This window comes from Triticum aestivum, chromosome 7A (assembly GCF_018294505.1).
Source record: "Triticum aestivum cultivar Chinese Spring chromosome 7A, IWGSC CS RefSeq v2.1, whole genome shotgun sequence".
In the NCBI taxonomy this organism is placed as follows: Eukaryota; Viridiplantae; Streptophyta; class Magnoliopsida; order Poales; family Poaceae; genus Triticum; species Triticum aestivum.
The window spans coordinates 667,905,747-667,922,812 of NC_057812.1; positions in this window are offsets into that span (position 1 = coordinate 667,905,747).

Sequence of the window (17,066 nt, forward strand, 5' to 3'; positions counted from 1 at the left end):
TTCGCCGGGGAGTATATGTGTCTTATTGGGCTTTAGGGGAGAGAGAGAGGCAGGCCGCGCGCCCCCCAAGGCCTAGTCCGAATTGGACTAGGGAGAAGGGCGGCGCCCCCTCCTTCCTTCTCTTCTCTCTTCCCCTTCCTTCTCTCCTACTCCTACTACTTGGAAGGGTTGAATCCTACTCCCGGTGGGAGTAGGACTCCCCAGGGCGCGCCATAGAGAGGGTCGGCCCCTCCCCTCCTCCACTCCTTTATATACGATGGAGGGGGCACCCCATGAAAACACAAGTTGATCAGTTGATCTTTTAGCCGTATGCGGTGCCCCCTCCATCATAATCCACCTCGGTCATATCGTAGCAGTGCTTAGGCGAAGCCCTGCGTCGGTAGCATTATCAACACCGTCATCACGCCGTCGTGCTGACGGAACTCTCCCTCGGAGCTCTACTGGATCGGATTTCATGGGACGTCACCGAGCTGAACGTGTGCTGAACTCGGAGGTGTCGTGCGTTCGGTACTTGGATCGGTCGGATCGTGAAGACGTACGACTACATCAACCGCGTTCTCATAACGCTTCCGCTTACGGTCTACGAGGGTACCTGGATGACACTCTCCCCTCTTGTTGCTATGCATCACCATGATCTTGCGTGTGCGTAGGATTTTTTTTGAAATTACTACGTTCCCCAACAAAACCTATGGCCCCGGGTCTATTTTCCATCATATAAGTTTCTAATCTATTTTACTTTGCAATCTTTTCTTTCCAATCTATATCATAAAAATACCAAAAAAATTATCTTATTATCTCTATCAGATCTCACTTTTCCAAGTGGCCGTGAAGGGATTGACAACTCCTTTATCATGTTGGTTGCAAGGTTCTTATTTGTTTGTGCAGGTACGAGGTGACTTGCGTGTAGTCTCCTACTGGATTGATACCTTGGTTCTCAAAGACTGAGGGAAATACTTACGCTACTTTGCTGCATCACCCTTTCCTCTTCAAGGGAAAACCAACGCAGTGCTCAAGAGTTAGTGGTAACCCACAAGTATAGGGGACCGCAATAGTTTTCGAGGGTAGAGTATTCAACCCAAATTTATTGATTTGACACAAGGGGAGCCAAAGAATATTCTCAAGTATTAGCAGTTGAGTTGTCAATTCAACCACACCTGGATAACTTAGTATCTGCAGCGAGGTATTTAGTAGCAAAGTAATATGGAAGTAATGGTAACGGCAATAAAAGTAACATTAGTAATTTCGTAGTAATTGTAACAGTGGCAACGGTAAAGTAAATAAGCGAAGAACAATATGTGAAAAGCTCGTAGGCATTGGATCGGTGATGGAGAATTATGCCGGATGCGATTCCTCATGTAACAGATATAACATAGGGTGACACAGAACTAGCTCCAATTCATCAATGTAATGTAGGCATGTATTCTGAATATAGTCATGCGTGCTTATGGAAAAGAACTTGCATGACATCTTTTGTCCTACCCTCCCGTGGCAGCGGGGTCCTAATGGAAACTAAGGGATATTAAGGCCTACTTTTAATAGAGTACCGGACCAAAACATTAACACATAGTGAATACATGAACTCCTCAAACTAAGGTCATCACCGGGAGTGGTCCCGATTATTGTCACTTCGGGGTTGCCGGATCATAACACATAGTAGGTGACTATAGACTTGCAAGATAGGATCAAGAACTCACATATATTCATGAAAACATAATAGGTTCAGATCTGAAATCATGGCACTCGGGCCCTAGTGACAAGCATTAAGCATAGCAAAGTCATAGCAACATCAATCTCAGAACATAGTGGATACTAGGGATCAAACCCTAACAAAACTAACTCGATTACATGGTAAATCTCATCCAACCCATCACCGTCCAGCAAGCCTACGATGGAATTACTCACGCACAACGGTGAGCATCATGAAATTGGTGATGGAGGATGGTTGATGATGACGATGGCGACGGATTCCCCTCTCCGGAGCCCTGAATGGACTCCAGATCAACCCTCCCGAGAGAGATTGGGGCTTGGTGGCGGCTCCGTATCGTAAAATGCGATGAATCCTTCTCTCTGATTTTTTTCTCCCCGAACGTGAATATATAGAGTTGGAGTTGAGGTCGGTGGAGCACCAGGGGGCCCACGAGGCAGGGAGGTGCCCAGGGGGGTAGGCACGCCCCCACCCTCGTGGACAGGGTGTGGGCCCCCTGGCCTTGATTCTTTCGCCAGTTGAGGGAGTCCTGGAATAGGGGGTATTCGGGTAGCCGGACTATACCTTTAGCCGGACTCCAGGACTATGAAGATACAAGATTGAAGACTTCGTCCCGTGTCCGGATGGGACTTTCCTTGGCGTGGAAGGCAAGCTTGGCGATGCGGATATTCAAGATCTCCTACCATTGTAACCGACTCTGCGTAACCCTAACCCTATCCGGTGTCTATATAAACCGGAGGGTTCTAGTCCGTAGGACAACTTCATCATACAACAACCATACCATAGGCTAGCTTCTAGGGTTTAGCCTCCTTGATCTCATGGTAGATCTACTCTTGTACTACCCATATCATCAATATTAATCAAGCAGGAGTAGGGTTTTACCTCCATCGAGAGGGCCCGAACCTGGGTAAAAACATCGTGTCCCTTGTCTCCTGTTACCATCCGCCTAGACGCACAGTTCGGGACCCCCTACCCGAGATCCGCCGGTTTTGACACCGACATTGGTGCTTTCATTGAGAGTTCCTCTGTGTCATCACTTTTAGGCCCAATGGCTCCTTTGATCATCAACGATGAAGCGGTCCAGGGTGAGACTTTTCTCCCTGGACAGATCTTCGTCTTCGGCGGCTTCGCACTGCGGGCCAATTCGCTTGGCCACCTGGAGCAGATCGAAAGCTATGCCCCTGGCCATCAGGTCAGGTTTGGAAGCTTAAACTACACGGCAGACATCCGCGGGGATTTGATCTTCGACGGATTCGAGCCACAGCCAAGCGCGCCGCACTGTTTCGAGAGGCATGATCTTGCTCTGCCGCCGAACAGTGCCCTGGAGGCCGCACACGCACCGGTTCCTACCCTTAATTCGGAGCCTATTGCGCCAATCAAGGATGAGCGGTTGGACATCACCTTGGGGGCTACGATCTCAAAGGCGATCGAACCGAACGTCAGCCCCGCGTTCTGCATGACCCGTGACTCCGAGGATCCGGATTCCTCTCTGGACTCTGAACCCCCCGCGCCCCTACCGATCGAATCCTATTGGGCGCCGATAATGGAGTTCACCGCAGCGGACATCTTTCAGCACTCGCCCTTCGGCGACATCTTGAACTCACTAAAGTCTCTCTCTTTATCAGGAGAGACATGGCCGGACTACGGTCAGCAAGGATGGGATGCGGACGATGAAGAAATTCAAAGCCCACCCACCACCCACTTCGTAGCCGCTGTTGATGATTTAACTGACATGCTTGACTTTGACTCCAAAGACATCGACGGTGTGGACGGCGATGCAAGAGACGAACAGGAACCAGCACCTATAGGGTGCTGGAAGGCCACCTCGTCATATGATATATACATGGTGGATACTCCAAAAGATGGAGATGGCGATGGAACAGCGGAGGATGACACCTCCAAGAAACAACCAAAGCGCCGACGTCAGCGGCGCCGCTCTAAATCCCGCCACAGCAAAAACGGTGATTCCGGCACAGGAGATAATACTACCCCGGATAGCGCCGAAGAACACCCCCTCCAGCAAGATTCGGCACAGGAAGATGGAGAAGCCATCCCTCATGAGAGAGCGGCAGACCGAGAGGTTGAGGATGATAACAATATGCCTCCCTCTGAAGACGCGGCAAGCCTCGACGACGACGAATTCGTCGTACCATCAGACCCCGCCGAACAAGAGCGTTTCAAACGCAGGCTTTTATCCATGGCAAGCAGCCTCAAGAAAAAGCAGCAACAGCTTAGAGCTGATCAAGATTTGCTAGCTGATAGATGGAATGAAGTCCTTGCGGCCGAAGAGTATGAACTCGAATGCCCCTCCAAGAGTTACCCAAAGCGCAGGCCGCTACCCCGATCAGAGGAGGAAGCACCTACATCACCAGCGCACGACATGGCCGACCGGCCACCTCGCGGCCGCAACAGAGAGGCCTCTCGGCCCTCCACCCAAGCCATGCCCCGGCGCCGTTCAACTAAGGCACGGGAAAATGCGCCAGACCTGCGAGACGTACTGGAGGACAAGGCAAGACAAACAAGATCGATCTACGGATCGCGCAGGCGCCCCACGGCACGTGACGGTGATCTTCATTCCGGATACAACAAATCGGGCCGGGCCGAACACAACAGACATAGCTCCTTCGAGCTGCGTCGTGATATAGCCCAGTATAGAGGCGCCGCACACCCACTATGCTTCACAGATGAAGTAATGGATCATAAAATCCCAGAGGGTTTCAAACCCGTAAACATCGAATCATATGATGGAACAACAGATCCTGCGGTATGGATTGAGGATTATCTCCTTCACATCCACATGGCCCGCGGCGATGATCTACACGCCATCAAATACCTCCCACTCAAACTTAAGGGACCGGCCCGGCATTGGCTTAACAGCTTGCTAGCAGACTCAATCGGTTCTTGGGAGTACCTAGAAGCCGCATTCCTCGACAACTTCTAGGGCACTTATGTGCGACCACCGGATGCCGATGACTTAAGCCACATAATTCAGCAGCCAGAGGAATCGGCCAGGCAATTCTGGACACGGTCCCTAACAAAGAAAAACCAGATAGTCGACTGTCCGGACGCATAGGCCCTAGCAGCCTTCAAGCATAATATCCGCGACGAGTGGCTTGCCCGGCACCTAGGACAGGAAAAGCCGAAGTCCATGGCAGCCCTCACGACACTCATGACCCACTTTTGCGTGGGAGAAGACACCTGGCTAGCTCGCAGTAACAACTTAGCAAAGAACCCTGGTAATTTGGATACCAAGGACAAAAGTGGCAGGACACGTCGGAATAAGCAAAAGCGTCGCGTTAGCAGCGACAGAAATGAAGACACGGCAGTTAATGCCGGATTCAGAGGCTATAAATCCGGTCAGCAGAAAAAGCCATTCAAAAAGAATACTCAGGGCCCGTCCAGTTTGGACTGAATACTCGACCGCTTGTGCCAGATACACGGCACCCCCGAAAGGCCAGCCAATCACACCAATAGGGATTATTGGGTGTTCAAGCAGGCAGGCAAGCTAAGAGCCGAAAATAAAGACAAGGGGCTGCATAGCGATGATGAGGAGGAGCCCAGGCCGCCGAACAACAGTGGACAGAAGGGTTTTCCCCCACAAGTGCGGACGGTGAACATGATATACGCAACCCACATTCCCAAGAGGGAGCGGAAGCGTGCGCTACGGGACGTATACGCGATGGAGCCATTCGCCCCAAAGTTCAACCCATGGTCCTCCTGCCCGATCACTTTTGATCGAAGGGACCACCCCACTAGCATCCGTCACGGCGGCTTAGCCACATTGGTTCTCGACCCAATTTTCAACGGATTTCATCTCACAAGAGTCCTCATGGACGGCGGAAGTAGCCTGGACCTGCTTTACCAGGATACAGTGCAGAAAATGGGCATAGATCCCTCGAGGATTAAGCCCACAAAAACGACCTTTAAAGGCGTTATACCAGGTGTAGAGGCCAACTGTACAGGCTCAGTAACACTTGAAGTGGTCTTCGGATCTCCGGACAATTTCCGAAGCAAAGAGTTAATCTTCGATATAGTCCCGTTTCGCAGTGGCTATCACGCCCTGCTCGGGCGAACCGCATTTGCAAAGTTCAATGCGGTGCCGCACTACGCATATCTCAAGCTCAAGATGCCAGGCCCTCGAGGAGTAATTACGGTCAACGGAAACATCGAACGCTCCCTCCGTACGGAGGAGCACACGGCGGCTCTCGCAGCGGAAGTACAAAGCAGCCTTCTTAGGCAATGCTCCAGTCCGGCCGTTAAAAAGCCAGACACTGCCAAGCACGCCCGGAGTAACCTACAACAAGACCGCCTGGCACGTTCTGAGCAGGCGTAGCAATGCGGCCCCAACCCCAGCCCTTGCAACATAGCGAAACCAGTGCCTCGCGTACATAACTACGCTCTTGAAATACCATGGGCGCAGGGGAAGGGGCACAATAACGGCAAGCCCAAAATACGGCTTAAAACGTACTAGGGGCTGCCGGATTCTTTTTTTAATTTTTTTCTTACTTTCAGGACTCCATACTTCGGACGACTTGTTCGGCAATTCAACTGCCGCACAAATGATGCAAGATCCAGGGAAGCAGACAAGCCATGCCGCATTATGGAACTCCCAGGTGGTCTCTGTTACGAGCAGTATACCTGTTTTGGCATACAATTCCGCGGCCTGCTCCTGGCCAGGACATGTTAAATAGTCCAATATCTTTTGCTTATCGCACTACTTGTATCGTTCTGCTCTGATAGCAGCCTTTCTATAAATAATGCATAGCTTTCTGTCTATTTTTTGCATTATCCTATTTTCATACATATGTTTATGACATGTTGCACCCGTACACTATGGTACGGCAAAATATGCCAGGGGCTTTGATACCCCTCAATATGGTGTGAGAAGCCCGTACACTTTCACAAGTGCGGCACCCCGAACTTATAGCACTATATGCATCAGCTCCGAATCATGATTTGGGTCAATAGTTGGGTTTGCCCAGCTCCTATGTTTTGGTGCCTTACGTTCCGCTATATCGGCTAAGGTAGCACTAGGAGAACCACTGCGATTGTGCCCCGGTTGAGCTGGGTTAAGCACCTCAGTGGAGAAAGCTAAAACTGACTGTCATGATGAGGCGAGAGACCGGTCGCTATTCGAGAGGTTTTTCGAGTCCCTAAAGACTTATGCCGCTTCGAGCGAGGAGCCGGCTTTGTCCGGCCAAGGCATGGATAGCGCCCCGAACTCGGTCTTCCGAACTAGGGGCTTCGCCAAAATTTAAAATTATAGAGTTCTATGGCTAAGTGAGAGTGTTCAAGCATTATAGTCCGATTGCCTGGTTCGTTGTGCTGAGCGCCTCCCTCGAAGGACCCAACTATGGGAAAAAGAGCGCTCAGGTTTATCCCGAACACCCCAGCACTAGTGGCATGGGGGCAGAAGCCGATGACTGGCCATCTCTCAATTTTTTGATAAACGGCCGCACAGAAAGTAATATTTTAAATTCAACAAGCATTGCTTAGCGCATATGAACAAGTTTTCAGTGTACAGGATAAACACGAGCGAGTTCATTCAAAAATTACATCCTTGGTACATTCATCCGCCACAAGGCGGGCACCCGCAAGAACATCCTTATTGTAGTTCTCGGGCTTGCGATGCTCCTTCCCCGGCGGCGGCCCATCCCTCACAAGCTTCTCACCGTCCAGCTTACCCCAGTGCACCTTTGCACGGGCAAGGGCCCTACGGGCACCTTCGATGCAGACGGAGCGCTTGATGACCTCGAGCCTTGGACAGGCCTCCACCAGCCGCCATACCAGCCCGAAGTAGCTCCCAGGCACGGCCTCTTCGGGCCACAGCCGAACTATGAAGCCCTTCATGGCCTTTTCGGACGCCTTGTGGAGCTCGACCAGCTGTTTCAGCTGGTCGCTCAAGGGCACAGGGTGTCCGGCCTCAGCATACTGAGACCAGAACACCTTCTCCGTCGAGCTGCCCTCTTTGGCTTGGTAGAATGCGGCGGTGGTGGATACGCTGCGGGGAAGATCTGTGAATGCCCCTGGAGAGCTCCGGATTCGGGTAAGTAACAAGTAGTTTACTTTTATATTTCTGCTTTGCATAAAGAATGCCTTACCCATTGCTATCTTTTTCATCTCCTCCAACTCTTGGAGGGCCTTTTGGGCTTCGGCCTTGGCAGACTTGGCAGTCTCAAGGGCCGCCGCGAGCTCGGACGCTTGCGTCTTTGACTCAAGCTCCAAACTCTCATGTTTTTTCATGAGAGCCTGAAGCTCTTGCTGCACCTCGCCGACCTGGGCCTCAAGTTTCTCTCGCTCGGTGCGCTCCGCGGCCGCTTTCTTTTCATCCTCGGTCAGCGCCTGCTTGAGGGTCGCCACTCAGTCGTGGCCCCTACAATAAGCAGTACAATCCTGTTATTTTTTGCAATCACGTCTTTTGTAGGCACTTTTTCTGTAAGGTATTTCTTACCTTCTTTCTCCTCGAGCTGCTGCTTGGCAAGGCCGAGCTCTTGCTCGGTCCGCTCGAGGCCCTGTTTCAGGGCACCCACCTCCGCAGTCAGTGCGGCGGTGGCCAGCAGCGAAGCCTGCATACGCATATTGACTCTTTGTTGTTAGACTCCTGCGAAATTTAATAGATCCTCTATTCGGCTTTTCTTTCCGAATGCCAAACAGAGCATCAGGGGCTACTGTCTATGCGGTTATATTTTTACTTACCTCGAAGCCTGTTAGAAGGCTAGCGCAAGCTTCACTCAGTCCGCTCTTGGCGGACTGAACCTTCTGGATCACCGTACTCATAATAGTACGGTGCTCCTCGTAGATGGAGGTGCCGTCAAGCACCTCCAGCAGATTGTCCGGCACCTCCGGTTGGACAGAGGCCGCCGGCTCAGAAGGCTTGCTCCTCTTGGAAGGAGTTCGCCTATCGCGGTCCGGAACTGTTGAAGATTCCGGCACGGTGTCCGGCTCAAAGCCGGACTTGGAGCCCTGGGAGGTCTTGTCCCCTTTACTCCTGGAGTCCGGGAGGTCGCCTTGCGGCTCCTCCAGGACCACCTCCTCCTGCCCCGGAGCTTGTTGCGACGCCACTTCGGCGTCGTCCACAGTGCGGGGGGAGACAGCAAGCGGAACTGAGTTCACGCCGCTCGACGACTCGTCGAGTCCGGCCCGGGGCGGGCTGCATAATTATGTTCGACATTAGGGTAAGCTATGAAACAAAGGAATGTCATGAGTTACTCTGATATCCGAATACTTACGATTTCACCGGACGCTTGGCCCTGTCTGGCCACTCCTCTTCGTCCTCTTCGGCGTCGGGGGAGTAGTTCGGCGGAGGGATCTTCCTCTTCCTGGACCCTTCGGCCTCCCCCGTTGGGGCGGCCTTCCTTTTCTTTCCTCCCCCCGTTGGAGGGAGAGAGTTTTCTTCTTCCTCCTCCTCGTTCTCACGGGAGGAGAGTGTCTCGGACTCGTCGGATGACGAGTCCGACACCACCACATTACGGGCAATCTTTCGAGTCCCCGTGGCCTTCTTCTTCTTGGCCTTCTTCTCCGGCACCACATAAGGCGCCGGAACCAGCAGCTTCACTAGGAGAGCATGGGCTGGGTCTTCGGGCAAGGGAGCCGGACAGTTAATCGGTCCGGACTTCGCCTGCCAAGCCTGTCAAAGGTGAGGGAGTTTAGATCCTGCATAGAGTCAGACTATGGAAAAACTTAACATCCTGTAAAAGGTGAAAATAGCTTACCTCGCTAGCGTGACGCTGCGAGCTGTATCTGTGGTCCTCGGAAGCGGATGCGGGAGCCTCGGCACCTTTGGTTAGCACCTTACAGACGTCTTCATACGTCGTGTCGAAGAGCCTGTTAAGGGTTTGGTGCTGCGCTGGGTCGAACTCCCACAGATTAAAGTCCCGTTGTTGACACGGGAGGATCCGGCGGACGAGCATAACCTGGACTACATTGACAAGCTTGATCGGCTTGCTCACCAGGGACTGGATGCATGTCTGCAGTCCAGTCACCTCTTTTTCGTTGCCCCATGACAGGCCCGTCTCTTTCCAAGACATAAGCCGCGTGGGGGGTCCGGATCGGAACTCGGGGGCTGCGATCCATTTCGGATCGCGTGGCTCGGTGATGTAAAACCACCCGGATTGCCACCCCTTTAGGGTCTCCACGAAGGAGCACTCAAGCCATAGGACGTTGGCCATCTTGCCCGCCATGGCGCCTCCGCACTCCGCCTGGCTGCCGCGCACCACCTTGGGCTTGACGTTGAAGGTCTTGAGCCAGAGGCCGAAATGGGGGCGGATGCGGAGGAAAGCCTCGCACACGACGATAAACACCGAGATGTTGAGGATGAAGTTCAGGGCCAGATCGTGGAAATCCAGGCCATAGTAGAACATGAGCCCCCGGACAAATGGGTGGAGTGGAAAACCCAGTCCGCGGAGGAAGTGGGGAAGGAATACTACCCTCTCATGGGGCCTTGGGGTAGGGAGAAGCTACCCCTCCTCGGGAAGCCGGTGCGCAATGTCTTTGGACAAGTATCCGGCCTTCCTTAGCTTTTTGACATGGCCCTCCGTGACGGACGAGACCATCCACTTGCCTCCCGCTCCGGACATTGCTGGAGAAGGTTGAGGTGGGAAGTGCGGGCTTGGGCGCTGGAGCTCGAGTGCGTGGAAGATGGATAGGCAAAGGAGGAAGAAGGCGTAGGTGAAAAGGGGGATCATTATCCCCTTATATGGGCGGATGCGGTTGTGCGTCCCCACCAGCCTAGTAAAACTCGCTTGCCTCCCAAGCGCCGTGATAAATGGCGTGGTCGGGTTACCCACATCCGTATTGATGAGAATCCCGTAGAAGGGGGCACACGATCTCTGCTTTGACAAGACGTGCCAAGGAAACCGCCTCGCAAAACGTGCTGAGGTGGAAAAGTAAAAACGATTCAAGTAAAGGACTTGGCCGTAGTGTGATGTCACGTTGCGGAACACGTTAGCAGATTAGATTTGTGTTAATATTATTCTCTCTATGGCAATATGTGGAAACTTATTTTGCAGAGCCGGACACTATCCTTGGTGTTTAAAATCTTCTTGAAGGACTTGGAGGAGGAACCCGCCTTGCAATGCTGAAGACAATCTGCACACCGGACTCGTCCTCATTGAAGCCTGGTTCAGGGGCTACTGAGGGAGTCCTGGATTAGGGGGTGTTCGGGTAGCCGGACTATACCTTCAGCCGGACTCCAGGACTATGAAGATACAAGATTGAAGACTTCGTCCCGTGTCCGGATGGGACTTTCCTTGGCGTGGAAGGCAAGCTTGGCGATGCAGATATTCAAGATCTCCTACCATTGTAACTGACTCTGTGTAACCCTAACCCTATTCAGTGTCTATATAAACCGGAGGGTTCTAGTCCGTAGGACAACTTCATCATACAACAACCATACCATAGGCTAGCTTCTAGGGTTTAGCCTCCTTGATCTCGTGGTAGATCTACTCTTGTACTACCCATATCATCAATATTAATCAAGCAGGAGTAGGGTTTTACCTCCATCGAGAGGGCCCGAACCTGGGTAAAAACATCGTGTCCCTTGTCTCCTGTTACCATCCGCCTAGACACACAGTTCGGGACCCCCTACCCGAGATCCGCCAGTTTTGACACTGACACCAGTATTTTTTATTAATTCCATAAATAATCTCTGTTGATTTTCAGGTCATTCCAAGAACTTTTATTTCTGCACAAAAATAACACCATGGCAATTCTGCTGAAAACAGCGTCTGTCCGGGTTAGTTCCATTCAAATCATGCAAGTTAGAGTCCAAAACAAGGGCAAAAGTGTTTGGAAAAGTAGATACCACGGAGACGTATCAACTCCCCCAAGCTTAAACCTTTGCTTGTCCTCAAGCAATTCAGTTGATAAACTGGAAGTGATGAAGAAAAACTTTTACAAACTCTGTTTCTTGTTGTTATAAATATGTAAAGCCAGCATTCAAGTTTTTAGCAAAGATTATGAACTAACCATATTCACAATAACATTTAGGTCTCATGTTTACTCATGTCAATGGCATAATCAACTAGCGAGCAATAATAATAAATTTGGGATGACAACACTTTCTCAAAACAATCATGATATGATATAACAAGATGGTATCTCGCTATCCCTTTTTGAGATCGCAAAGCAGAGCACCTTTAAAGCTCAAGGACTAACTAAACATTGTAATTCATGGTAAAAGAGATCCAGTAATAGTCATACCCAATGTAAATTAATAGTAATGGATGCAAATGATAGCGGTGCTCTCCAGCTGGTGCTTTTTAATAAGAGGGTGATGACTCAACATAAAAGTAAATAGATAGGCCCTTGGCAGAGGGAAGCAGGGATTTATAGATGTGCCAGATCAAGCTTGATTTTAAAGCAGAGATGAATAATATTTTGAGTGGTATACTTTCATTGTCAACATAACAACCAAGAGATCTCGATATCTTCCGTGCTACACACATTATAGGCGGTTCCCAAATAGAATGGTAAAGTTTATACTCCCCCTCCACCAACAAGCATCAATCTATGGCTGGGTCGAAACAACGAGTGTCTCACACTAACAAGACTCCCGGGGGAGTTTTGTTTGCAATTATTTTGATTTGATTTGCTTAAAGCATGGGACTGGGCATCCCGGTGACCAGCCATTTTCTCGTGAGTGTCATGTAGTCGACGTTCACATAACACCACTAGAGGAAAGACAACATACATCTCATCAAAATATCGAACGAATACCAAATTCACATGACTACCAATAGCAAGACTTCTCCCATGTCCTCAGGAACAAATGTAACTACTCACAAAGCATATTCATGTTCATAATCAGAGGGGTATTAATGTGCATAATGGATCTGAACATATGATCTTCCACCAAATAAACCAACTAGCATCAACTACGAGTAATCAACACTACTAGCAACCCACAGGTACCAATCTGAGGCTTTGGGACAAAGATTGGATACAAGAGATGAACTAGGGTTTCAGAGGAGATGGTGCTGGTGAAGATGTTGATGGAGATTGACCCCCTCTTGATGAGAGGATCGTTGGTGATGACGATGGTGATGATTTCCCCCTCCCGGAGGGATGTTTCCCCGGCAGAACAGCTCTGCCTCCCACCCTCGTGGCAAGGTTGTGGCCCCCCTCTGCTAGTTTCTTCACTCAGTATTTTTTATTAATTCCAAAAATGACTTCCGTGAAGTTTCAGGACTTTTGGAGCTGTGCAGAATAGGTCTCTAATATTTGCTCCTTTTCCAGCCCAGAATCCCAGCTTCCGACATTCTCCCTCTTCATGTAAACCTTGTAAAATAAGAGAGAATATGCATAAGTATTGTGACATAACGTGTAATAACAGCCCATAATGCAATAAATATCGATATAAAAGCATGATGCAAAATGGACATATCAACTCCCCCAAGCTTAGACCTTGCTTGTCCTCTAGCGGAAGCCGATAACGATAAATATGTCCACATGTTTAGAGATAGAGGTGTCGATAAAATAAAATACGGACATGAGGGCATCATGATCATTCTTATAACAGCAACATATATGGATATTGTCTTATGATTTCTTATGCTCAAGTAATAATCTATTCACAATGTTAAGTATGAATCAGAAACTTCATTGAGAACCAACAAACTATAATCTCAGTCATTGAAGAAATTGCAATTTATCATAACATCAGAAAGAGTCTATGTAAGAGCTTTTCAGCAAGTCCACATACTCAACTATCATTTAGTCTTTCACAATTGCTAACACTCACGCAATACTTATGGATATGGAGTTTTAATCGGACACAGAGAAAGATAGGGGCTTATAGTTTTGCCTCCCAACCTTTTACCTCAAGGGTAATGTCAACAATAATAATTCATGCTAACTTACATCCAATTGGATATATATATATATATATATATATATATATATATATATATATATATATATATATATATCAGGATCTTTCCAACACAATGTGCTTGCCAAAGGGTAAAATGTAAAAAGGAAATGTGAAGATCACCATGACTCTTGCATAAGGTAAAATTAAAGGATAGGCCCTTCGTAGAGGGAAGCAGAGGTTGTCATGCGCTTTCATGGTTGGATGCACGAAATCTTAATGCAAAAGAACGTCACTTTATATTGCCACTTGTGATATGGACCTTTATTATGCAGTCTGTCGCTTTTATTTCTTCCACATCACAAGATCGTATAAAGCTTATCTCCTCCACACTAATAAGTCATACATATTTAGAGAGCAATTTTTATTGCATGCACCGATGACAACTTACTTGAAGGATCTTACTCAATCCATAGGTATATATGGTGAACTCTCATGGGAAAACTGGGTTTAAGGATATTTGGAAGCACAAGTAGTATCTCTACTTGGTGCAAAGAATTTGGCTAGCATAAGAGGGAAAGGCAAGCTCAACATGTTGGATGATCCATGACAATATACTTTATTTCAGATGTAAGAAAACATAACCCATTACGTTGTCTTCCTTGTCCAACATCAACTCTTTAGCATGTCATATTTTAATGAGTGCTCACAATCATAAACGATGTCCAAGATAGTATATTAGTATGTGAAACCTCTCTTCATTTATTACTTCCTATTAATTGCAACGATGACCAAAACTATGTTTGTCAACTCTCAACAACTTTTAATCATCATACTCTTCATATGTGAAGTCATTACTCCCCATAAGATCAATATGATCTCTTTGTTTCTTTTTATTTTTTCCTTTTCTTTTATTCCCTCAAGATCCTAGCAAAATAATCAAGCCCTTGACTCAATACTAGTCTTTATTATATATAGCTCACAGACTCGATTACATAGAGGGATCATAAAGCAAAACTCAAAACTAAATCATACTAAAACTTTATTCTACTAGATCAAGATATTACCAAAAGGATCGAACTAAGAAAAATGGTAAAGATAGGAGTGTGATGGTGATACGATACCGGGGCACCTCCCCCAAGCTTGGCAGTTGCCAAGGGGAGTGCCCATACCCATGTGATTATATTTCTTTCTTTGGAGGTGAAGATGTGATATTTTTGGCTATGATACCCCTCAGGATACGATTCTCCTCATCGAGCCTGTTGACTTGCCGCTTAAGATCCATTATTTCCTTACGGAGCTTACCCGTGACGGTTAAAACCCCTTGCACCCATGGATGATGCAGAGATGCGGGAGAACAAGTAACACTCTTTTTCATATTTTCATAAGAGGGGAATTTAACATTGGAGGGGATGACCAAGTTTGGGATAGCTGAGCTCTATATTTCCCCCATCGTGACTCCTGCCTGGAAACGAGAAGTAACTTCTTGATCCTCCTCCATGGCATCTATCCTTTTCAAGTCAGCTTCCATCTCTTCCTCCGTTGAGGGCCGAAAGTGATAGGCATCGATGTTTGCCCCTGGACCTGGTGTCGGATGAGACACTAACTCTCCCCGACTGATTCTTGAGAAGACATCTTGCTCTAATCTGCGGCAAAAACAGCTCGAAACAAAAACAGAGGATGTTTGCGTGATACGGTGGTCAAAACCATCGGGAGATTATATAATGATTTTTTACCGACCAAAAGAAGTATCGTGCAAAAAACGGAGTCTGGAGAGCGCACGAGGTGCCCACGAGGCAGGGGGCGCGCCCAGGGGGGTAGGGCGCGCATCCCACCCTCGTGGAAGCCTCGTGTCCTTCCCGGACTACTTCTTATTTTCCTATTTTCTTAAATATTCCAAAATGGAGAAAAATTGCCATTAGAACTGTTTTGGAGTCGGTTTACTTACCGTACCACATACCTATTCCTTTTCGGAGTCTGAAACGTTCTGGAAAGTGTCCCTTATGTATTCCTCCGATGTTACGGTTTTAATAATATTAGTTTCAACATTTATGGGATTACCTGAGATATAATGTTTGATTCTTTGACCGTTCACCACCTTCGGATTTGTGCCTTCGAAGTTGTTGATTTTTATGGCACTGGAATGATAGACCTCCTCGATAACGTAAGGACCTTCCCATTTAGAGAGAAGTTTTCCTGCAAAGAATCTTAAATGAGAGTTGAATAGCAACACATAATCACCTACATTAAACTCAAGCTTTTGTATGCTTTTGTCATGCCATCTTTTAACCTTTTCTTTAAACAGTTTGGCATTCTCATAAGCTTGGATTTTCCATTCATCAAGAGAGCTAATGTCAAATAACCTCTTCTCACCGGCAAGTTTGAAATCATAGTTGAGCTCTTTAATAGCCCAATATGCCTTATGTTCTAATTCGAGAGGTAAGTGACATGCTTTTCAATAAACCATTTTATACGGAGATATACCCATAGGATTTTTATATGCAGTTCTATGGGCCCATAATGCATCATCAAGTTTCTTGGACCAATTCTTTCTAGATCTATTAACAGTCTTTTGCAAAATTAATTTGAGTTCTCTATTACTCAATTCTACTTGACCACTAGACTGTGGGTGATAAGGAGATGCAATTCTATGATTAACATCATACTTAGCAATCATTTTACGAAAAGCACCATGAATAAAATGTGAACCACCATCAGTCATTAAATATCTAGGGACTCCGAACCTCGGAAAAATAACTTCTTTAAGCATCTTAATAAAGGTGTTATGATCAGCACTACTAGTTGGAATAGCTTCTACCCACTTAGTAACGTAATCAACAGCAACTAAAATATGTGTATACCCATTAGAGGAAGGAAACGGTCCCATATAATCAAAGCCCCAAACATCGAATGGTTCAATAACGAGTGAATAATTCATAGGCATTTCCTCACGTCTACTAATATTACCAATCCTTTGACATTCATCACAATATAAGACAAACTTACGAGCATCCTTGAAGAGAGTAGGCCAATAAAAACCGAATTGCAATACCTTATGTGCAGTTCTATCTCTAGCGTGGTGTCCTCCATAGGCCTCGGAATGACACTTGCGTAGGATCTATTCCTGTTCATGCTCAGGTATACAATGTCTAATAACACCATCTACTCCTTTATAAAGATGTGGGTCATCCCAGAAGTAGTGTCTTAAATCATAGAAAAACTTCTTCTTTTGCTGGTATGTGAAACTAGGTGGTATAAATTTAGCAACAATGTAATTAGCATAATCAGCATACCATGGAGTAGTACGAGAGGCATTTATGACAGCTAATTGTTCATCAGGAAAGCTATCATCAATAGGTAGTGGGTCATCAAGAACATTCTCTAACCTAGACAAGTTGTCTGCAACGGGGTTCTTAGCTCCCTTTCTATCTATAATATGCAAATCAAATTCTTGTAGTAGGAGAACCCATCTAATAAGTCTAGGCTTAGCATCTTTATTTTCCATAAGATATTTAGTAGCAGCATGATCTGTGCAAATAGTTACTTTAGAAT